Genomic DNA, 24,486 nt, shown 5'->3' with positions numbered 1-24,486 from the left:
CAAGTTAAAAGGATAGAAAAATAAACAGAAAGATATCAGAAAGAAGGAAATAAAGATAAGAGCATAAAATAATTTCATAATAGAAAAAAACCCCACAAAAGCCGAGAGTTGACTTTCTGAAAAGACCAATAAACTGATAAACCCTGGCAATTTTAATCGAAATATAGAGATAAATAAGTAATTACAAATATTAGGAATGAAAATAGACAACACTTAGGGTTCTAGAGATATTAAAAAGATAATAAGAGGATATTATAAACAATTTCATACCATTAATTTAGAAATTTTAAATAAATTGGACTAATTCCTTGCAAAACACAAATTACTGACACAAAAAGAAATAGAAAAGCCAAGGATGATTACATGTATTAAAAGAATTTAAGTTATAATTTAATACCTTCCCCCAAAGAAAACTGCAGACCTAGATGGCTTCACCAGTTTATTCTTCCTACTATTCAAGGAAAAAATAGTATCAATAGTATCAATCTTATCTTACATAGGAGTTTTTAAAAAGGAAAAATTTGAGAAGCCAACTCTTTTAACGAGGCCCACGAAACCTGGGTTCTAAAACCTAAGAAAGACACTGCAAGAGAGAACAATGAGAGGCCAGCAACAGTCATGAACATTGGTGCAAAATAATAAATAAAGCCATAATGGATCAAATCCAGCAGTACACAATAATGATAATGCATAACACTGAAGTTGGGTTTATTCCAGAAATGCAAGATTAAGATTAGAAAACGCTGGATAGAATTCTCCACATTCACAGAATAAAGGATGAATCCAGGATCGTAGTTGGAGCCTGCACCACCGTTTATCAGAAAGGAAGACACAGAAATCTGTAAGACCATAGATGACTCAACAGCTCCATCAGTCAACTGGAGATAATGGACATCTATAGGCTACTTCATCCAACAACAGAATCCACATTCTTCTCATGCTCACATAGAGCATTCACCAAGATAGACCACATTCTTGGCCATAAAACACGCCTTAACAAATTCAACGGAATAAAGAGAAACCAGAATAGTCATCAGCACCAGAGTCTGCAGGTGATAGTGGTGGTGACACCTATTCCACGGCTAAAAATAAATTTGAGAACCACTGTCCTACAGAAATTATTAATAACTGTCAAATAACCCCATTACAGCTCCTTCCCTTGGCAGTCTTACCTCCACTGGAAATGATAACCTCTCTTTGATTACAGAACAGCTCTGTCCACCTTCCTACCATCATTCAATTCCTTTTTAAAGAATTTTAATTGACAGAGCATGAGATTTGGAGTCAGCAGACTTGGAGGGAAGTCACAAGGCTTCTCCAAATTGAAGATTCCTCATTACTAAAAGGGAGATGCCAGTGTCTGATCTGTTACATTACAAGCAATGAATTGAATAATGCTTGACTAATGATGAAACACAGTGCAAATACTAATCGTTATTATTTTACCCTTCCAAAATTTAAGTAAAGCAATTAACGGTGACAGAGATTGGGTTTCACCCAGGATATAACCTCCTCAATAAAGATTATTTTTATCTATTTTACATATGGAAATTAAAAGGGGTTATGGTCCTAGATTGAAAAGTGGGTGAATACAGATGATAGGAATGCAAACAATGAAATGAACCAAGTAATGATGCCTCAGTCGTTTAAGACCCAGAATCCCCTCCCCTCCCCCATAGACAGCCACTCTCCACCCCACCTCCCTGCGGAGCTCGGTAACTGCCGTCACCTCTTTTACTTTATTCATGCAGGCAGGCTCAGCACAGAGAGAGAGTGTTGTACAGCAGTTAAGAGGTTAGGCTTCAGAACTAGACAAATCCGGTTTGAATCCCTGCTCCATTACACAGTGTAATCTCAGGTAAGTATCTGGTTACTCCAACCCTATTTATAAAAGTGAGGATTTTGAAACTTACCTCACAGACCTTTTGTAAAAATTATTCCGAGAGAGGGCATGGGATAAGCTTTGCATGATGCCTGGCAAACAGTCATCACTTTATAATTTATCACCATCATTATAACTATTTCATGCCAGACCCAGATTTTTATGAGATGAAATAGGGTAATTTAGATAAGGGAGATTTTACTGAATTGGAAGAATCAAAAAAGATTTTTGAGGCAACGGTCACCAAAAGGATCCAAATGCAGTTTACGCATTCTTTTTTTTTTTTTAGTTTACACATTTCCAAAAAAGCTTTGATACAAACGGATTTGAGCAATCTTTATTCTTAGGTTTTCTAAGTGATTTATAACTAAGGGATTTTTTTTTTTTTTTTTTTTTTTTACAACTGCTTGGCTAGAACTGAAAGTTAAGGGGATATAGTACCCACCTAATTATCAAATGCCTGAATGTATTACCTTGGGGCAGCCTCCCTAGAGGCCGATGAACCTACCAGGTCCTAGGGAAGTGGCCTTCCATGATGGGTACTGTGGTTTGTCCATCCAATGACTTTTCTCTTTGAAATCAACCCCCACCCCACTACTGCACAATGTCCTGGGGTGAGGGTGGAGATGTTGTATCAGACTCACCCCAACCCCAGACAGCAGGACCAGAATGCAGCTGGTCAATCAATGAACTCCATCTCCCTGGCAGGGATGATTAGAGGCCATTAGAATCTTGGGATTTCCTATGTGGACTCTGGGAAAAAGAGTGGCTTTCTCTTCTTTTTAGAACAAGTCTGGGACTCCCACTGGGCCATAGTCGTCTTTGCTATCATGCAACCAGAACATGCCTGAGGATGAAACAAACACATAGAGAAACAGAGCCAAGGTAAGAAAAGAGAGCCACGGGCCCAATGACATTGAACCCCCAAACAAGTCACACCGAAAACTGATCACATTTACCCCCTACCCCATCAATAGTTTTATAAGCAAACATATTACCTTTTCTACTTCAGCTACTTCAGTTTCTATCACCTCTAACCAAAAGAGTCCAATGAATGTACTCATTGGATCAAACATTTCCCAGAATTTCCATTGCCTCTCAAGAGGCATTCTTCCCATCTATATAGTTGTCCCAAAAACCATTTTGACCAAAATATTTGCAAGAAGATCTATAGAAAGATCTAGAGTCAGCCAGAGTTCTCGCTGTTAGTTTGTAGGGTTTTTTTTTTTTCCTTCAAGTTAGGGTCATCTTGATGGTGCCTTAACTTTGTATCTCCTTATAGAGGGTTTTTTTTTTTCTTATTGTGTGTAATAGACAACACTGCAGAAGCACATAAATATTAAACAGCAATGGCAAATTTTAAAATTTCAAGTGTATTGTCATTTAAAAATCACTCAAACGCTAGCAAAAGGAATATCACGTTTTCAATGTCTTCAAATTCATTTCTGAAAATGTGTAACAAATGCATTCAGAGGCAGGAATGGCTCTTTCCTGCGCCGTGAAGTTTTGTACTCAAAAAAAAAAAAAAAGGAAATTCCCAGTGGATCTAACAACCATTCTATTACAGAGGAATTAGGACTCCCAGAAAGCAAGTAGAAAAACTGAATTGGACTTTGACTCAATTAAGTTATAGCTCAGAGGAGACTGACGTCTGAGATGAATAACTGATCTGGACTTTTTAGCCAGCTTTGCAACTGTTTATGCACATCGTGAAAATATCTCACGATTTATTATCAGAAATGTAACATCTGCTTGTGGTAAGAATAAATGAACCATACTGAAGCTTATGAAATAGAAAATAAAACTCTACCCCTCCTCATTTCATCCCTACTCCCCATTGATAACCACTGGATTAATATCAATTTCCTTAAGCATCATTTCTTTAATTCAGTTGCACAGATGCTGGTCATATACAACAGAAGAATTCCGTCTGGAAGGTACCTCTGATTTAACAAACTTAAAAGATGTCTAAAAACCAGAGCAAAACTCAATGACTACAGCAACACAATCTATATAACTATAGCTAAGAATCCTATCTCAAAAAAATGAATAAGGGGTGATGTCACAACTGGGCAGCTTTGCAGGGTCCCTGAGGATAGTTTCCTGTGACAATAACATGTATTCTGTTTACAAATAGGAAGGAGATTGTGGTTTAGTTGATCTCTAAGGGAAAAAAACCTGCAGTGTCAGTTTGTAATAAAGTCTCTGAGAGCATCCGAGGCTGACCCTGGTGCTTTAGATCTAACAGAAAAGTTAGAAAAACATAGTTTATGAGATTGTCCCTCCTACCAGAATGGTGAACCAAACTGTGTCTTGAATTGACAGCAGGAAAATGCAAAATAAGTTCAGGGAGCACGTGAGCCTCCTGGCAGTTAAACCATCCATTGAGTTAGAAAAACCTCCTGAAGTGGTGAGGGCAGGAGGACAATTTGCTGAAACATCTGCTGAAGGAAGAGGTTCCAGCTCATTGGAACTTCACTTCCCGTGCACTTGAATGAGTCCCAGAAAAACAGAAGTCTATGCATCATTACATATGCAAGGAAGAAACATGCACAAAAGTCACTGAGCCGACTGCCACTCATAGCCCAAGATCAGCCAGTTTAGTTTTATCTCCCTCAGCGCAGCCCATGTAAAATGAAGCAGGTGCCAACAGACAGGGCTTCCTGTGCTTGATCTATGACAGGTGCACGTGTCAGGACAAGAAATGGAGCCCTGATCCCCTTCCCCAACCACGAGCAAGGTAATATTAACACGTGCCTCTATTTCCATAATGCACTGTCCATTCATCCAGGCAAAATAGCATGCAGACATTAGTGTATGTCACAAGATGTCAATGTAACACATGTGTGAAATATGTCTCAACACCATAAATACCAAGACAGCTTCATCTTCACCGTTTTTGCTGAACTGTGCTCCCAAAATGAAAAGGTCTTAGTGGGTCACATTCCCTTTCTATCAGTGGGCCCCCCAGCCGATCGCAGTAGGGAATTAAAGAGACTTAAGGGTTTACTATAGATATACTGTCTATGCATCATTTACTGCCAAAAGAATTTTAATTTCTTTCTTTCACACATCAAAGACATTATCTAGTGAGTCATTTCAGGATAAGAGAGGTGGGACTTCCCTGGTGGTGCAGTGGTTAAGAATCCGCCTGCCAGTGCAGGGGACATGGGTTTGATCCCTGGTCCAGGGAGATCCCACATGCGGCGGAGCAACTAAGCCCATGCGCCACAAGTACTGAGCCTGCGCTCTAGACCTGCCAGCCACAACTACTGAACCCGCGAGCCACAACTACTGAAGCCCACGTGCCACAACTACTGAAGCCTATGTGCCTGGAGCCCGTGCTCCGCAACGAGAAGCCACCGCAATGAGAAGCCTGCGCACCGCAGCGAAGAACAGCCCCCGCTCGCCGCAACTAGAGAAAGCCCGCGCGCAGCAACGAAGACCCAACGCAGCCAAAAATAAATCAATAAAATTTTAAAAAGAAAGGAAAAGAGAGGTGAAGGCAAAAATGGCTTCTCAAATTACAAGGAGTTTCTGAGAACCCCATAAACCATACTGGTTTCGTACGACGTTGCCACAACTGCTCCTGGAGGGAAACAGGATCCATAATTATTTTCTAGCCGAGTCTGCAACGAAAAGAGTTTCGTTTTTGCTTACTTTCGGGCTCCTTTATCAGCTAAGCTTGCCTGGTTATTTTCTCTTCAGTCGGTGGCTGCTATCTGTCTAGCAAATCCGAGAACAGAGGTTGTTCTTTCCTAAAATGCTTCTAGTTCTTTTCTTAAACTTTGGCACAGACAAGCACAGTTTCTGATGCATCTCCTGGCTGAAGAGCATCATTTATGAATCTGGAGAGACACTGAATTTTGGCAGACGTTAAACAAACAGCCAGATGGATCACTTTTTCTGCTAATCACAGGGAGAACCCTTCTCCTCCGGGCCCATGTCTCTCGCATGGAACTGAATACAGCAGAAAGGAAAAGGAAAGGTTATTGACAGCTGGGTTTGGAAGAACTATGTTAGTAATCAAGTTTATGGTGCATAATTAGGTTCCTATATCTCCCTTCCCATCAGATTAAGATTACCCCATTTTATATTCATTGCGTATCTGTACAATATCTTTATAAATATATGTGCTGGAAAGATGGATTTGTGCCTGAGTTGGCTGTTGCTTATTATAATATTTTAAGCATTAGCTGTCTTTTCCAGAATCTGTATCAGGCTTGAGCTACCAAAAATTAAAGAGGTGGCCTCTGTGTGATGTGACCAGGATCCCAGGAGGCCTGGGAAGCTCGGTACACAGCCTGGCCTGGTTTAGGGCTCAAACTCCGGCCACTCCAGCCACTGACCCTGCAGGGGCGAAAGCACTGATTTGGCATCAAAATAACTTGGGTTAAACTTTTATCTCTGACAGGTATTAGTTGTTTGGGTTTTCCCAGGTCACTGGATGCTTCTGAAGCAACTTTTCTCATCTGGCAAATTGGAGACACAAATACCTTACAGGGCTCAGAGCTCATGGAAGAGAAGGTGAGTGAAGGTTGGCCATGAGAATGGCGTTTTCCTAGGAATCAATGTACATGAGCTGAGGTAGATGGTGGTCTCTGTTTTGGCTGAAGGTGGAGATTTTTACATGATAGAGAAACAGGGGAAGATGCAGAGGCAAGAGGGAGACAGAGAACAGGATGTCCGCCAGCCGACCCAAAGCCCGGGAGGGCCACTAGCCCTACACACCCAGTCTCCACGTGGGGTCAGCCTGGAGACCGTGCCACGTAGTAATAAGGTCTTACAAGGATGTAGCACTGCCACAGAGAGCATGGGGAAAGCTAGCAAGGCCCAAACGCCTGTCTGGAAAGAGCGACAGGCCAAGGACATTCCTACACGGGCAAAGCAGAAGTGTCGGAGCAAATGTGTATTTACACGTAAGGTCTCCAACTGCTGTTACTCTATGTCAGCAGGTAAGACCTGTGGCGGCGGGAGGGAGCCTTAAAAATAACGGAGTCCCACCTGTACTCACAAACCGTTAGGGCCCAGGGAAATCGCTGTTGCAATTATATGTAAAATATTTAGGTTATAATTACACTTAAGAAGAAATTTCCAATCTTCTCTCAAGAGTCTTCCTTTGGCCCTGGGGCAAGCAGTTCCCCAAATGCAGTTAACACGGGGAATTCATCCATTCTGGAGTATCAGGGAAGTGGTGAGCAGGGCTTGGAACATTCCCTGCATGTATGCTCTCCAGTTCTGCGACCATATGGGCCACAAGCCAAAAATACATCCAGGGTAACTCCAATAACATGTCCTATAATTGCTGGGAAAAGTACACACTCCAAGTTCCCAGGCAATGTTGATAAGAGGGGGCATTTATGAATGAGAATGAGGGAGATAAAACCGCTGCTGAACTAGGACCCATAACCACATATGTCAGCTTATTCAGATTAATCTCATGCGTTCTAATGCTGGGGTTCAGAAAATACGGTCACTGTGCCCAAGATATGCTCATTCATCACTGTGAAAACGTGTAGTTTGTGTTCCTAGTACTTTTCACATGAAAAAGTCATTATCTTAGCCCTGCAATCACAATACCTCCCCTTCCCGTAGCCAACCATCCTGCACTGTAATGATTCTAATCATTTCCCCCATAAGGATATTTAGAGTAATTCCATTGTCAGGGTTTGGAAACCAAACTGGCACCACCTGCGCTGTCACCAAAAGAACCCCAGGAAAAGACTTGGCAAAGCGGGCGTATATAAAGACAATACAACCAGCTGGGCCCTGTTTAGCCCTTGCCAATTCTAAGTTGTCGTTATTTTTATTGTTTTGAGCTTTCGATGGCTAGCTTTATGAGTTCAGGCAGGTCCCGAGGATGATTTCACATTCAGGGATGAAGAGATAATACTAGAAGCATAAGATTAATGGGAAATTAGATTAAACATTATACTCCAATAAAGATGTATTAAAAAAATTTTTTTTAATCAACATTTACTATAAGGAAAAATCGGTTCCTCTGCTGTTCAATGTCACATCGATCAGCAGCAGTTCTATTTCTGGAAGAAAATTCTTTGAGATAGTCGACAGTTTCATACCACAGGAGAGAAGATTTCATCTTATTTGTCAGTGTGAAGTGTGAGGTCGAGAAGAATCAGTTCAGCTGGGAGTGAGCTGATACCACAGAAATATCAGACTAATACAATAAAGGGTTTGTTTAATTGTTTCTAAATCAGATCAGCCAAACCCATAAAACAGAAAATAATTAACAGTTAACGATTCAGTGATGAAAAAATGTAAGCAAACAAGCCTTCGTATATACAGACATATTTAAAACTGATCATTCTGTGTAAGTTGGTACAGCCACTATGGAAAACACTATGGAGGTTCCTTAAAAAACTAAAAATAGAGTTGCCCTATGATCCAGCAATCCTACTCCTGGGCATATATCCGGAGAAACTCTAATTCAAAAAGATACACGCACCCCAATGTTCATTGCACTATACACAATAGCCAAGACATGGAAGCAACCTAAATGTCCTTCGACAAATGAATGAAGAAGATGTGGTATATATACAATGGAATATTACTCAGCCATAAAAAAATGAAATAATGCCATTTGCAGCAGCATGGATGGACCTAGAGATGATCATACTAAGTGAAGTCAGAAAGAGAAAGACAAATACCATATGATATCACTTATATGTGGAATCTAACATATGACACAAATGAACTTATTTACGAATCAGAAACAGACTCACAGACATAGAAAACAAACTTATTGTTACCAAATGGAAAAGGAGGTAGGGGAGGGATAAATTAAGAGTTTGGGATTATAATACAAATGCCTCTATATAAAATAGATAAGCAACAAGGTCCTACTGTATAGCACAGGGAACTATATTCAATATCCTATAATAAACCACGATGGAAAAGAATATATAACTGAATCAGTTTGCTGTACACCGGAAACCAACACAATACTGTACATCAACTATACTTCAATTAAAAAAAAAACACTGATCATTCTGAAACCATCTTTTTAATATTCAAATTCTTTACTACAATGTTCCTTACATCACCTTCAGTTAACTATTCAGGAGTAATTGTCTGTATGTATTAGGGTTCTTCAGAGGAACAGAACCAACAGGATATATTGAGAGATATCTGGAGGATATCTGAGAGAAAGAGAGATTGATTTATGATGAGGAACTGGCTCAAATGACTATGGAAACCAAGCCCCATAATCTGCTGCCTACAAGCTGGAGACCCAGGAAGGCCGGTAGTTTTAGCCAAGTCTGAGGGCCTGAGAACCAGGAGAACCAGTGATGTAAGTCCCAGTGTAAGGGCAGGAGAAGACCAATGTCCCAGCTCTGCTGTCAGGCAGGCAGTGAGCTCTCCCTCTTCCGCCTCTTGTCCTGTTCAGGTCCTCAGTGGATGGATGAAGCCCACCCACATGGGTGAGGGTGATCTTCTCTACACACTGATTCAAATGCTGACCTCACTGGGAATCACACTCACAGACACATCCAGAATAATGTTTGAACAAATATTGGGCACCCCATGGCCAAGAGGACACATAAAAGTACCCATCACACTATAGAAAACTAGAAGCTAAATAAACGAGCTCCCAGATAAGACTGCTGTGTGAACATTTTGGAAACTCACCCTCTGGAAAAACGCTGAGCATTCTGGGAGCACATCGATGTGCTCAAGGTCCCACAGAGAGAACCACACCAACAGACACCCTTGTTCTCATGCCCCAGCTGCCTCCTGTCAGTAGGGCAATGTACACAAGGCCCTTCTGGAGGGAGTGTAGTCACCGGGGAGGTGTGATGCGCTAAGGTTTTCCCACCAAGAAACTCTTGGCTCCATCCTGTACCAAAGTCCTTATTTCTGTGAGTTTGTGTGTGTGTGTGATAAAATATACATAATTATATAATGTAAAATGTACCACCTTAACCATTTTTAAGTGTACGGTTGAGTGATATTAAGTACATTTACGTTGTTGTGCAATCATCACCACCACCCATCTCCAAAACTTTTCTATCCTCCCCAGCTCTGTACCCATCAAACACTAACTCCCATCCCCTCCCCCGGCCCCTGGCACCTGCCATTCTACATTCCATCTCTATGAATTTGGCTACTCTAGGTGCCTCACGTAGAGGCACCTAGACTCCTACAGCCTCTGTCCTTTTGTGACTGGCTTATTTAATCTGGCATAATGTCCTCAAGACTTAGCCATGTTGTAGCATGTGTCAGAACTTTCCTTTTCAAAGGTGAATGATATTCCATTGTATGGATGTACCGTACCGTGTTTTGTTTATCCATTCATCCATTGGTGTGCATTTGAGTTGTTTCCACCTTTTAGCTATTGTGAATAGCGCTGCAATGAACATAGGTGTACATGAGAATTTTTTAACTTTTAAAACTTGATGGCATGGGTAAGGCAGGCTCATTTGGGAAACAGTAGATGGTAGTGGTTCAGAGGATGGGCTCTTAGGTGAGATGAGCTTGAATCTCAACCCTGTTGCTTACTAGCTGTGTGACCTCTGGTTGGCTACTTGACTTCTCTGTGCCTTGGCTGCCGAATCCTTAGTATACGATAATCATGTCTATTTCCTAGGGCTGAAATTGAGCAATGTGTGCAAAGTGCTTATCATAGATCTTTGCACATAGTAAGCTATGTGCAATATTAGCTGTTATCTTTACATAGAAAAACTAGGGAATACAAGCAAGCTAATGAAAGAAAATAAAAAAATTTTTAAATCCTCTATCTTGAAGATAATTCTTATTACACATTTTAAGGTATATCCCTCTGTCTTAGTCAGCTCAACTGTTAAAACAAAAATACCATAGACTGGGGGGCTTATAAACAACAGACACTTATTTCCCACAGTTCTGGAGGCTGTGAAGTCCAGGATCAAGGCACCAGCAGATTGGGTGTCTGGTGAGGGCCCCTTCCTGGTTGATACATTTTCTGACTGTGTCCTCAATGGCGGAATGAGCCAGGGAGCTCTCTGGGGTCTCTTTTATAAGGACACTAATCCCATTCATGAGGGCTCCATCCTCATGACCTAATCACTTCTCGAAGGCCCCACCTCCTAACATGATCACATTGAGGGTTAGAGCTTCAACATATGGATTTTAGGGGGACACAGACATTCCGCCCATGACACCATCCTCAACTTTTCTTACAAAAGTTAAATGCCATATACACTGTTGGTTCAACTGTGTTTTCCACGAAACCTTTGTGAATCCATAATTATATTTCTAAATCATCACTTCTAATCCTTTGGGGGGAACCTACAATTTATTTAATTAATTCTAGGTCTGAGGTCTGTCTTAGGTTGAGTTCCTCAGAAGCAGATCCTGAGGTAGGGAAATGCTCCCAGAGGACACCAGTAAGAAGGGGAGGAAGCAGGATAAGGAGAGGAAGGCAGCCGAGCCAGCGTGTGACCTCTGCAAAGCCCACAGTGGTAGCTCCTGGCTGATCCATGGGTGTGTGGCACCTTGGAGTATCCCACGCCAAGACAAGGATGCTGGATTTCCATCCTCATACAGCTTCCAGGCATTGGGTAAGACCCACCCAGGGCCCTTTGAGCGATGCCAGCTCCAACAGCCTGAAGGTCCAGGTGATGCTGCCGAAAGCAAGGGTTAGGGTTGGGCTAGGGTTGTGCTCAAGGCCCTACACACACACACATGCACACACGCACAGACACATGTATGCATGCACATGAACACGAACGTGCAAGTGCACATGCATGCGGAATCATGCATACACACTCACACGCATCTATGCACACACACGTGCACGCACATGCACGTGCATGCACACACACATACACAGTGAAAAGAGGTCTGGGCAGAGCACCAACGTCATGGATCCCCCAGGGGTCCCAACATGTGAATGAAATTGACACAAACCAATAAACGTGTGCAAAGAACATATGCAAGTCCAGCCATGGGTTTTATACCCCTTTTTCCAGAAATCCTCCGGAACACCTCCTGCTCTCAATAGCCACATTCGACTCCTTTCCCTCACTCTCTGATCATACAGCCCTGCTGGTGTCACAACTCAGCCTCTTGTCTGCAACTAAGAGACTGCCAGCCTCATCCCAGCCGAGAGCAGCGATCAGACCAGGTCAGTGAGTTACCAGCTGCCCTCTCTCTTCAGAACCATGACTGGCAGAACAGCCACACTCTGCCCAGATCAGGGAGCCGTAAATACCAGCTAGAAACGCAGGTCCTGTCAGATTCCTCCCAGAGTCTATAAATAATCTCAAAAAATACCCAGGGAGGGACACTGGGAATTTGGGGTGGCATTATTTTTTCTTGTCATTATCAAATTACTTTTAATACTTTTTTATCACACAAGTGTCTTTCTTTTCCCAGCTTCCAGGGGTTGGAAGAAGATTGAATATAGCACGATAGGGACTTCACACCCTGGCACTGTGTCCACACAGCACACGGACACAGGCCAGGCCGCCTGCTGGAAGGAAGCCAGGTTCCTCGGGAAGAGCAGGACATGTTCGTGTGAACCCCAGCTTTGCACCCCGCTCAGCCTGAGGCTGGGCACCCAGAGAGGAGCTTGGAGAACTAGCAAAGGGGCAACCTCGATGTGTTGTGTTACAGGTGCCACTCGGTCCACTTCTCCTGGATCAGGGACCGTGGCTCAGAGAGCTGGAAGGACTGGGAAAAGGCAGAGACCTGTTTCCATGGCACCGCCCCCTAGCAGAGCACGAGGAGATGCACTTGGACAAGAAACAATGTCGTTTGCAGCCCTTGGGCTCCTGCTGAGGCACTGAAGCCTGAAGGCTCTGCTGGGTCCCTGACATCATCCTCTGTTAAGGCTGCTACCATTACGACACCGCAAGGATGCGACCTGTGTTAGTGCTGGAGAGTGGGGGGACACAGGGAGACAGGAGGGACACTGGGCAGGTGGAGACGCACGCACACGCACGCACACAAAACATGGGAATGAGCACAACTCACGCATCGGACCAGGAAGAGAGTCATTTGACATGGAAGCTGTGGGCACAGAGGAAGTGTCACTAGATGGACGATGAGAATGGCGAGGGGTAGTTCCTGCTCAGCTGGGTGACCAGCGTGCCCTGGGTTGCCTGGGACCTTCCCATCCTGGCAGTGCCCTCAGTCCAGGGCCAGCGTCACCCCCCCTGACCCTGGTGCATGATGTGGTTGGTTAGTACTGTGGACGGAATGCTCACGTCCCCCCACATCTGTAGGCTGAAGCCTCAATTCCAAATGCGATGGTGTTTGGAGGTGAGACCTTTGGGAGGGACTCCCTCCTGAAGGGATCAGTGCCCTGATGAGAAGACACGAGTGACCTTGTTCCACGCTCTCACTCCTCCCCACGTGAGCCACCTGCAGCCCGGAGAATGCCCCCACCTGAACCCCACTAGACTGGCACCCCAGTCTATAGTTTTGTCTTTTCCAGAATGTCATTGAGTTGGAATCACCTCGTATGTAGCCTTTTCAGATTAGTTTCTTTCACTTGGTCATGTGTATTCATGGTTCCTCCATCTCTTTTCATGACTTGATAGCTCATTGCTTTTGGTACTGATTTGCCTCATTTTCTTATGTGTGTTATGGGGACACATGGTGATGATAATAATCATATCCACCTTGCAGGTTTGATGGAAGAGCTAAATGAGTTAATATAGGTAGAGCATTTAGACTGACAGCTGGAGCACAGAAAGTAAACCAGGTCAGTCGTGGCTGCTGCTGTTACGAGCATGGCCGTGTGTAGTAAGAACCTGGGTTAGAATCCCAGCTCCACCACTCAGAGCTGAGCAACTTACTTAATCTCTTAAAGCCTCGATTTCTCCAGCTCTTATATGGGGATAATAATACTTGTCTCATAAGTTCATTTTGCTTATTAAATGAACTGGTGAGTGTAAACCACTGAGTACAGTCCCTGGTACACTGGAAACTTCCTCATCAGCAGGAGAAGGCTTGGTTTTCTTCTCATGTCTTTCCATTCCATGATTCTGGTTTCTCCTCTAATTCAGGTAAATCATGTGGAAATGGCGTTTTTACCCCACCCCCGGCAATGGGAGATACAAGACGGAAAGCAGAGCTGTGAGGCTATCAACCAGAGCGCTGAGGGGATGTTAGCTTCAGTCAGTGGTCCAGGACACAAAGCCCAGAGCCCATCACAGTTGAAGTGGGAGGTCACCAGGAAGAGGCACCCAGACGGAGGTGAAGGTAGAAGAAAGAGCTGGGGGTCAGGGACTCACCACGGTGAGAAGGGCGGCTGTCTGGGAGCAGTTCTAGGATGATCTGCTAATTGGGTCAGGCTGCCCTCTTTCCTGGAGCTCTCCTGAACGAGGATGTGCCCTCTTACAGGTACGTCTGAAGAGGACTCAGGCACCTGCTGCCTTGAGAGGCTTGCCATACAAAGTCCAACCATGGCTCGTAATTGAAAACTCTACGCTCAACACAACCGACCTACAAGCAACTTTTAGATCCTAACCCATCTTAAACTGAAGACTACGCTGATATAAAATCCAGCCCACTTAGGTTAGAAGTTAAAGTCATTGTTTTCTGAAGTCAGAAAATAATTAAACACCAACATTTCTACAGGTATTTTCCATTTGTAGAGAAGACAGGTGAAATTGTTTGAGACAACTTTGCTATATACTCCAACAAAGAAAAAATATGTTCTTTAGTATAACATATTTCTCAAGGTTAAAGAAAATACAAAGATTTGAAAAATAATCTCTGATGATTTCTAAAAATAGAACCTGTGTTTCCTAGTCTCCATCAGGATACTACCTCTGCTTCGTAATATATAGTATCTATTTAAACTAAATAATCTGGATTGAATTTTATATTACAAATTAATTTTTAATCCACATATATTAAACCCCTACTGAGTATAATGAGTTTCACTCCTAAACAGTAATGAAATCAAAATTTCCATTGGGATGCTGAGCATATTAACTATAGTTGTCCCATTTTTCTTTTTCTTTACTTTCCTATCCTTGACTTGAAAGTATTCCAGACCACAAGTGCAAAGAGAGGCAAACATGATCCTCCTTTTGCATTTTCTGTAAAATAAAATTGAAATATAGAACGCTATTTATCATCTCAGGGTTATGCAGACTCTGTCTCTCCTTCCCTCAGCTGATTCCCTGTAAATCAACCATTTAGTTCCATGAAATTGTCAATGGGACAACCATCAAACTTTCTAACTTAACATTTGTGCAATATTTCCTGTGCTATCACTAGCTTCTGAGAGGGAAATGCTTATAAATAGGTTAGTAACAGCTGGTGTCACAAGAGAGAAATTTTAGTTATGGGGGTAACTAGTAAGGGGACCATGATCAATTTGCCTTATGATACAGACAAAAGCTAGGCATCCAATAAACAGCCTGATATTTTACTTTTTAAATATTTCATTGTTCAAAAATAAAAGCGGCATCCCCTTTTGGTAGGGGATGAGTGTCCAAACACACAGGGCAGATATCATTGCTCCAAATTACAACCAGAAAAAAACCAGGTAAAGCAAAAAAAGAGAGAGAGAGATAGAGAGGGAGCCACCTTGAAACTGATTTATGTGTGTGTCTGAGTCAGCTTGGGCTGCTATAACCAAAATACCACAGACGGGAGGACTTAAACAACAAACATTTATCTCTCATGGTCTGGAGGCTGGAAGTCCAAGATCAAGGACCAGCAGATCTGGTGTCTGGTCCCAGGACTTGCTTCCTGGCTGATAGATGCTATCCTCTCACTATGTCCTCACATGGGGGAAAAGGTGAGGGGGCTCTCTGGGGTCTCAGAAGGGCACTAATCCCATTTGTGAGGCCTCCACCCTCTTGACCTACTCACCTCCCAAAGACCCCACCTCCCTATATCTTCACTTTGGGGATTTGGTTCCAACACATAAATTTGGGGGAACACAAACATTCAATCCACTGCAGCATGAATTTCAAAATACTATTATTTAGGCATATCTTCTCTATGGATGCTCTTTTACTGCTTTTGCAATTAACATACGTTGCATGTCTAGGCAAAATTGCTACAGAATCAGAAGATGATAATATTAAGAAAAGAAACAGGATACTCCATGTGTGAAATATATGTTTTTAATATTGTGGGGCCTTGCAAGATCTTCCATCATCTTGACAAAAATTAAAATATTATAATTATGAATTATCCACCATCCCTCATTTCTCTCCCAGGCTTTCCTCCATCTCTAACCCCAGGACTATTACAATTGATTTTTCAGACTCACCATTCTGTTTTTTTATTGTTCTAGGCTGTGGGAGCTGGAGAATGGAAAATGGAGTGAAAGCCCATTCAGGATATAGGTCCCCAAATTAGGGGTGCTGTCAACAACAGAATACTGTCAGGAAGGATGTACATTGTGAATCAGATTACCCATGGGCCTCACACTCAAACTAGCACAAAACACCAACCACTGCTTCCATTTGTCAGCTCCAAGCCTGTTTGGAGTCCTGGAAGCCAAAGAAGTGACAATAGCATCTATGATAGACAGAATTATGATCCTCCCAAAGACAGCCAGGTCCTAACCCCCAGAACTTGGGAATGTATTACTTTACATGGCAAAGGGACTTTTTATGATTACGTTTAGGACTTTGAGATGGAAAGATCCTCTGGGTGGGCCCAATGTAAAATGACAGGGGTCCTCAGAGTCAGAGAAGGAGATGTGACGACAGAGAAGGTGTTGGGGTGATACAAGGAAGGGGACAAAAGATGAGAAATGTGGGCTCCTCCAGAAGCCAGAAAAGGCAGGAAGCACTTTCTCCCCTGAAACTCCCAGGAGGACTGCAGCCCTGCCATCTCCTTGACTTGAGCCTGGTGAAACCCTTTTTGGACTCTGACCTCCAGAACTCTAAGATACTAAATTTGTGTTATTTTAAGCCACTAAGTTTGTGGTAATTTGTTACAACAGCAATTGGAAATTAACACAGCATTTGCGGGTCCAGGGAAGTTGGGCTGGACAGGAGTTCTTCAGAAAAGGTGCTTGGGGCAATCAAATTTCACATTCCACCCTCGATGCCTGAAATGCCATTAGATGTGAAGAGTCCTGGACACCACCTGCAGGAGCTGCGGCACTGGCCTGTCTCCAGGCCTCAGTGGGGAGGACTCACACCCATTTGTACTATGGGCAGTACTCTTTCTTAGTGCCTGATACATGCCCACATGAAATGACACTGTCCATTGATGGATGACTGGATAAAGAAATGTGGTACATGTCCTCAGTGGAATGTTACTCAGCCATAAAAAAGAATGAAATAATGTCATTTGCAGCAACATGGATAGACCTAGAGACTATCATACTAAATGAAGTAAGTCAGACAGAGAAAGACAAATATCATATGATATCACTTATATGCAGAATCTTAAAAGAAAAAAAAAAAGAGACACAAATGAACTTTTTTCTAAAACAGAAAGAGACTCACAGACACAGAAAACAAACTTATGGTTACCAAAGGAGAAATGGGGGTTGGGGGAGAAGGATAAATTTGGAAGCTGGGACTAACATATACACACTACTTTGTATAAAATAGATACCCAAGAAGAACCTACTATATAGCACAGGGAACTGTACTCAATATTATGTAATAACCTATAAGGGAAACGAACCTGAAAAAAATATATATATGTGTGTGTGTGTGTATGTGTGTGTGTGTGTGTGTGTGTATAACTGAATCGCTGTGTTGTACACCTGAAACTTACACAATATTGTAAATCAACTATACTTCAATTAAAAAAATTTAAAGAAAAAAGTGACATTAATCATGGCCAGCCCCATCCTTCACTTATTTTCTTCAAAAACATGTATTAATCATCAGTTATGCACATGGCCCTGTGCTTGGTAACACAAGAGAGACAAAGATAGATAAGTCCTGAACATTAGGTGCAAAGAACTTTAAGTTTCATTGGACAGAAGGGTCACAAACATAACTAACCAGAATGCGAGGTAGATACTGCTAAGTGCCAGCAGCAGGGTGAAGAAGAAGAGAAACATGCAAGAAAAGCATTGCTGTGAACCACGTGCCCAACAGACAGGGGACTTAGAACTCCAGTTGGAGGAGTCAAGGATGATTGGGAGAAAGTAGAATTAGAGCTGATTGTTAGAGAATAGCAGCTTTAATTACTGAAAAATGAGAGAAAAGAACATTCTACGGAGAACATGAATAAAGACACAGAATCAAAACAGAAAAGCATGGAGCAAGTACATACAAGACGTGTGCATTAGATTTTAGGATCCATGAGAGCAGGGACTTTTGTGTGATTTGTTCACTGCTTGCTATGGAATGAATGTTTCTGTACCCCCAGAATTTATAGTTAAATCCTAACCACCAAGGTGATGGTGCCAGGACATGGGGCCTTTGGGGGGTGATGAGGTCATGAGGGTGGAGTCTTCATAATTGGGATTAGCGCCCAGTAACAGGGACCCCAAAGAGCTAGCTCCTCATTTGTACTGGGCGTGGTGGCATCAAGAAGATGCCATATACGAGGAAAAAGAGTCTTCTCGACACCAAATCTGCTGGCGCCGTGATCTTGGACTTCCGGCCTCCAGAATATGAGAAATAAATGTACGTTGCTTCTAAGCCATGCAGTCTGTGGTATTTTTGTTGTAGCAGCTGGAAAGGACTAAGACTCCACTCCATAGGCCTAAGGCAGCTCCTGGCACAAGTAAGTTCTCAGGAAATGTGTACGGAAGGAAGGGAGGGAGGGTGAAGAGAGGAAAAGGAGGGGAGAGGGAGATGAGATAAGAAGATCCACATGAGGATGGTACATGGAAATTGCAAACCAACTCAAGTCTAGACATACACCAGATAGATGCTCTTTAGAAGAGCATGGTGTCCAACACAGCACGATCTGTTCAGGAACCTAGCCCTAGAAGTGCATGCCCGAGGGCGTGGAAGAGCAGGTCACAGTGCCTGAGTGTTTGCCAGGAGCCAGACACGAGTCTCCATTCTTAAGGTTTCCCTGGTGGTGCAGTGGTAAAGAATCTGCCTGTCAATGCAGGGGACACGGCTTCAATCCCTGGCCCGGGGAAGATCCCACATGCCACGGAACAACTAAGCCCTCGAGCCACAACTACTGAAGCCCGTGTGCCTAGAGCCCGTGCTCCGCAACAAGAGAAGCCACCACAACGAGAAGTCCACGCGCCGCAACAAAGAGTAGCCCCCGCTCGCCACAACTAGAGAAAGCCTGCAGTGCAGCAACAAAGACCCAACGCAGCCAAAAATAAATAAATAAATTTAAAAAAAAATGTAAGTGTTAAAACGAGCAGATTGAAGTGAGTGTATTAAAAATTCAATTAAAAAAAAAAGGTTTCCAAGTCCAGTGCATCAATCACTGGATCTTCTCCAAAACTCTAGGAAGTGCAGATGCCTGTCATGCCCACTTTTAGGTGATCAACTGAAGCACAGGAATGCTAAGTAACCTCGCCAATGTCCAACAGGCACCAACTGCAGGGCTGGAATCCAAATGCAGCCCTGGACCTCAGAGCCAATAGACAGTACCTAGCAGACAGGGGTTGCTCTCCATAGCACCTGGCCACCCTGCCCCTGTCCTCCGCTGGTTGGCCTGTCTCGCCTACTCAAAGCTTCCGCTTAGTTTACTCCCCCACCTCTTTCCACTGTCTCCCTCCACGAGATCTGGGAACACACCTCTCCAAAATGTATATGCCTAGCCCTGACATGGCCTGGCACTCGGGGTGCCCCCTCCGGACAGCCTAGGCCAAGAACGTCTCAGTGTCCAGACAGTTACTGTGATCTCTCATGTCATCAAAAAATGTTAATTAAAAAGAGTTCATTTGTCCATTCCATATTTTTAATAGCATTTAGTATTGATAAATGAGTAGGAAATTAACTACGCCACACGCTGCCTGAGGGGCTCTAAACACGTGGACATTTCCGAAGAAGCAACTTGACACGAGGCTACAAAACTGTTAGCAACGTTCATGAACTTGACCCTGGCTGTCAAATGTCTGAGAACAGGTCCTAAGAAAATAAGCAAAGATGCATATGCCAGAATGACCATCACAACATTTCTTATATTAGCAAAAAATTAAAATCAACCTAAATATTGAAAAATAATATAAGAAGAATTAAATAAATGATAGGACTACATATTAATAATGTGGAGAAGTACACACAAGTCATTTTTAGGGAGAAGTAGAGGCATACAAATGATTCCTCAATTTTGAATTAAAAATGTATGTGCATGCACAGACCCATTTTAGCTGTATATACATATAACTGTATATATATATGACTGTATATATATCTCTGTGGCGTGGATAAGCATGTAAAAGAAAAAAATATATGAGAAAAGAGAGCAAGAAAATGGTACGGAGATTCATCTTCATGGAACATATGTAATGTATGTATCCTATTAGCAGTTATTTGGAGCGTAGTACCTGGCACATGATAAACACTCAATATTAGCGTGATTGTTTAATGTTGGGTGGGTTTTATTTTTTTCCTTTACTATTTTCTGTTTCTTCCATGCATTCTCCAAGAACATGATTTCTTCCACAGTCAGAAAATTAAACAATTATAAAAAGATATCTGGGAACGCTGGTCTTAAATATTTAGTGGTCATTCAGATGTAAGGCTAGTCTGCAAACGTTTACGCCCGAGACACGGATACAATGGTAATATTTTTAAAAGACCTGTTCCATAAGGAAATAGAAGAGAAATTCACATAAAGAACCAGAACCAAAGAAACAAGGAGCATGTAATAAAGGTGATTGCCAAGATTTCATATATAAAGGGAAAAGAGAGGAGTTGACCAAGAGATTGGTCAGTGTTTTTCCACCAGCAGTTTTCAGGGTTTTGTGTCTTCTCCTCCTCATGAAGTTTCCCAGCATGAAATGTAGGGAGATGTCCCACTGGTGACCAGTTCCCAAGACAGTCCCACATTTTCCAGTGTTTGATCATTAATATGAGGTGAGGCAGTTCTCCAGTCCATTTTCAGCTTTCCATTACTCAAACACTGCACCTCAGCACACTTCTCTTCTCTCACAGACTCCACAGTATCTTCATAGACTAAAGATTTTAAGAAGAAACATCGAGTACACCATAAGATGGCGGAGGAGTAAGATGTGGAGATCACCTTCCTCCCCACAAATACATCAGAAATATAACTACATGTGGAACAACTCCTACAGAACACCTACTGAATGCTTGCAGAAGACCTCAGACTTCCCAAAAGGCAAGAAACTCCCCACGTACCTGGGTAGGGTAAAAGAAAAAAGGAAAACCAGAGACAAAAGAATAGGGACGGGACCTGCACTTCTGGCAGGGAGCTGTGAAGGAGAAAGTTTCCACACACTAGGAAGCCCCTTCGTGGGCAGAGACTGCGGGGGGCAGAGGGGGGAAGCTTCAGAGCCACGGAGGAGACCGCAGCCACAGGGGTGCGGAGGGCAAAGTGGAGAGACTCCCGCACAGAGGATCGGTGCTGACCAGCACTCACCAGCCCGAGAGGCTTGTCTGCTCACCTGCCGGGGCGGGCGGGGGCTGGGAGCTGAGGCTCGGGCTTCGGAGGTTGGATCCCAGGGAGAAGACTGGGGTTGGCTGCGTGAACACAGCCTGAAGGGGGTTAGTGCACCACAGCTAGCCGGGAAGGAATCCAGGAAAAAGTCTGGACCTGCCTAAGAGGCAAGAGACCATTGTCACGGGGTGCACGAGGATAGGGGATGCAGAGCACCACCTAAACAAGCTCCAGAGACGGGCACGAGCCACGGCTATCAGCGCAGACACCAGGGACGGGCATGAGATGCTAAGGCTGCTGCTGCAGCCACCAAGAAGCCTGTGTGCGAGCACAGGTCACTCTCCACACCGCCCCTCCCGGTAGCCTGTGCAGCCCGCCACTGCCAGGGTCCCGTGATCCGGGGACAACTTCCCCAGGAGAACGCACGGCGCGCCTCAGGCTGCTGCAACGTCACGCTGGCCTCTGCCGCCGCAAGCTCGCCCCGCCTCCGTACCCCTCCCTCCCCCCGGCCTGAGTGAGCCAGAGCCCCAGAATCAGCTGCTCCTTTAACCCCGTCCTGTCTGAGCGAAGAACAGACGCCCTCAGGCGACCTACCTGCAGAGGCGGGACCAAATCCAAAGCTGAACACCAGGAGCTGTGCGAACAAAGAACAGAAAGGGAAATCTCTCTATGCAGGCTTGGGAGCAGCAGATTAAATCCCCACAGTCAACTTGAGGTACCCTGTATCTGTGGAATGCCTGAATAGACAACGAATCATCCCAAAATTGAGGCAGTGGACTTCAGGAGCAACTATAGACATGGGGTTTGCTGTCTGCGACTGACTTGTTTCTGACTTTTATGTTTATCTTAATATAGATTTTAGTGCTTGTTATCACTGGTGGATTTGTTTATTGGTTTGGTTGCTGTCTCTTTTTTTAATTACTTTTTAATTTTTTTATTTTAATACTTTTTTAAAGTTTTTTATTTTAATTATTTTATTTTCTTTTTCTCTTTCTTTTTTTCTCCCTTTTCTTCTGAGCTGTGTGGCTGACAGGGTCTTGGTGCTCTGTCCTGGTGTCAGGCCTGAGCCTCTGAGGTGGGAGAGCTGAGTTCAGGACATTGGAGCACCAGAAACCTCCCAGCCCCACGTAATATCAATTAGTGAGAGCTCTCCCAGAGATCTCCGTCTCAACACTAAGACCTGCTCCACCCAATGGCCAGCAAGCTCCAGTGATGGACGTCCCATGCCAAAAAACTAGCAAGACAGGAACACAACCCCACTCATTAGCAGAGAGGCTGCCTAAAATCATAATAAGTTCACAGACACCCCAAAACACACCACTGGACATGGTCCTGCCCACCAGAAAGACAAGATCCAGCCTCATCCACCAGAACACAGGCACCAGTCCCTTCTACCCAGAAGCGTACACAAGCCACTGAACCAACCTTACGCACTGGGGGCAAACACCAAAAACAACAGGGACTACAAACCTACAGATGGAGAAAAAGAGACCCCAAACACAGTAAGTTAAGCAAAATGAGAAGACACAGAAACACACAACAGATGAAGGAGCAAGGTAAAAACCCACCAAACCAAACAAATGAAGAGGAAATAGGCAGTCTACCTGAAAAAGAATTCAGAGTAATGATAATAAAGATGATCCAAAATCTTGGAAATAGAATGGAGAAAATACAAGAAATATTTAACAAGGACCCAGAAAAACTAAAGAGCAAACAAAAAATGATGAACAACACAATAAATGAAGTTAAAAATTCTCTAGAAGTAATCAATAGCAGAATAACTGAGGCAGAAGAACAGATAAGTGACTGGAAGACAAAATAGTGGAAATAACTACCACAGAGCAGCATAAAGAAAAAAGAATGAAAAGAATTGAGGACAGTCTCAGAGACTTCAGGGACAACATTAAACACACCAACATTCGAGTTATAGGGGTCCCAGAAGAGGAAGAGAAAAAGAAAAGTTCTGAGAAAATATTTGAAGAGGTTACAGTTGAAAACTTCCCTAACATGGAAAAGGAAATAGTCAATCAAGTCCAGGAAGCACAGAGAGTACCATACAGGATAAATCCAAGGAGAACACGCCAACACATGAAAATCAAACTTTCAAAAATTAAATACAAAGAAAAAATATTAAAAGCAGCAAGGGAAAGGCAACAAATAACATATAAGGGAATCCCCATAAGGTTAAGAGCTGATCTTTCAGCAGAAACTCTGCAAGCCAGAAGGGAGTGGCAGGACATATTTAAAGTGATGAAAGGGGAAAACCTACAACCAAGATTACTCTACTCAGCAGGGATCTCATTCAGATTTGAAGGAGAAATTAACACCTTTACAGACAAGCAAAAGTTAAGAGAAATCAGTACCCCCAAACCAGCTTCACAACAAATGCTAAAGGAACTTCTCTAGGCAGGAAACACAACAGAAGGAAAAGACCTACAAAAACAAACCCAAAACAATTAAAATGGTCAGAGGAACATACATATCGATAATTACCTTAAATGTAAATGGATTAAATGCTCCAACCAAAAGACATAGACTGGCTGAATGGATACAAAAACAAGACCCGTATATATGCTGTCACAGAAGACCCACTTCAGACCTAGGGACACATACAAACTGAAAGTGAGGGGACGGAAAAAGATATTCCATGCAAATCGAAATCAAAAGAAAGCTGGAGTAGCAATTCTCATATCAGACAAAATAGACTTTAAAATAAAGACTATTACAAGAGACAAAGTAGGACACTACACAATGATCAAGGGATCAATCCAAGCAGAAGATATAACAATTGTAAATATTTATGCACGCAACATAGGAGCACCTGAATACACAAGGCAAATGCTAACAGCCATAAATGGGGAAATCGACAGTAATACAATCATAGTAGGGGACATTAACACCCCACTTTCACCAATGGACAGATGACCCAGAGTGAAAATAAATAAAGAAACACAAGCTTTAAATGACACATTAAACAAGATGGACTTGATTGATATTTATAGGACATTCCACCCAAAAACAACAGAATACACTTTCTTCTCAAGTGCTCATGGAACATTCTCCAGGATAGATCATATCTTGGTTTACAAATCAAACCTTGGTAAATTTAAGAAAACTGA

This window comes from Eschrichtius robustus, chromosome 21 (genome assembly GCF_028021215.1).
Source record: "Eschrichtius robustus isolate mEscRob2 chromosome 21, mEscRob2.pri, whole genome shotgun sequence".
In the NCBI taxonomy this organism is placed as follows: domain Eukaryota; kingdom Metazoa; phylum Chordata; class Mammalia; order Artiodactyla; family Eschrichtiidae; genus Eschrichtius; species Eschrichtius robustus.
Note: the sequence above shows the minus strand (reverse complement) of the source record.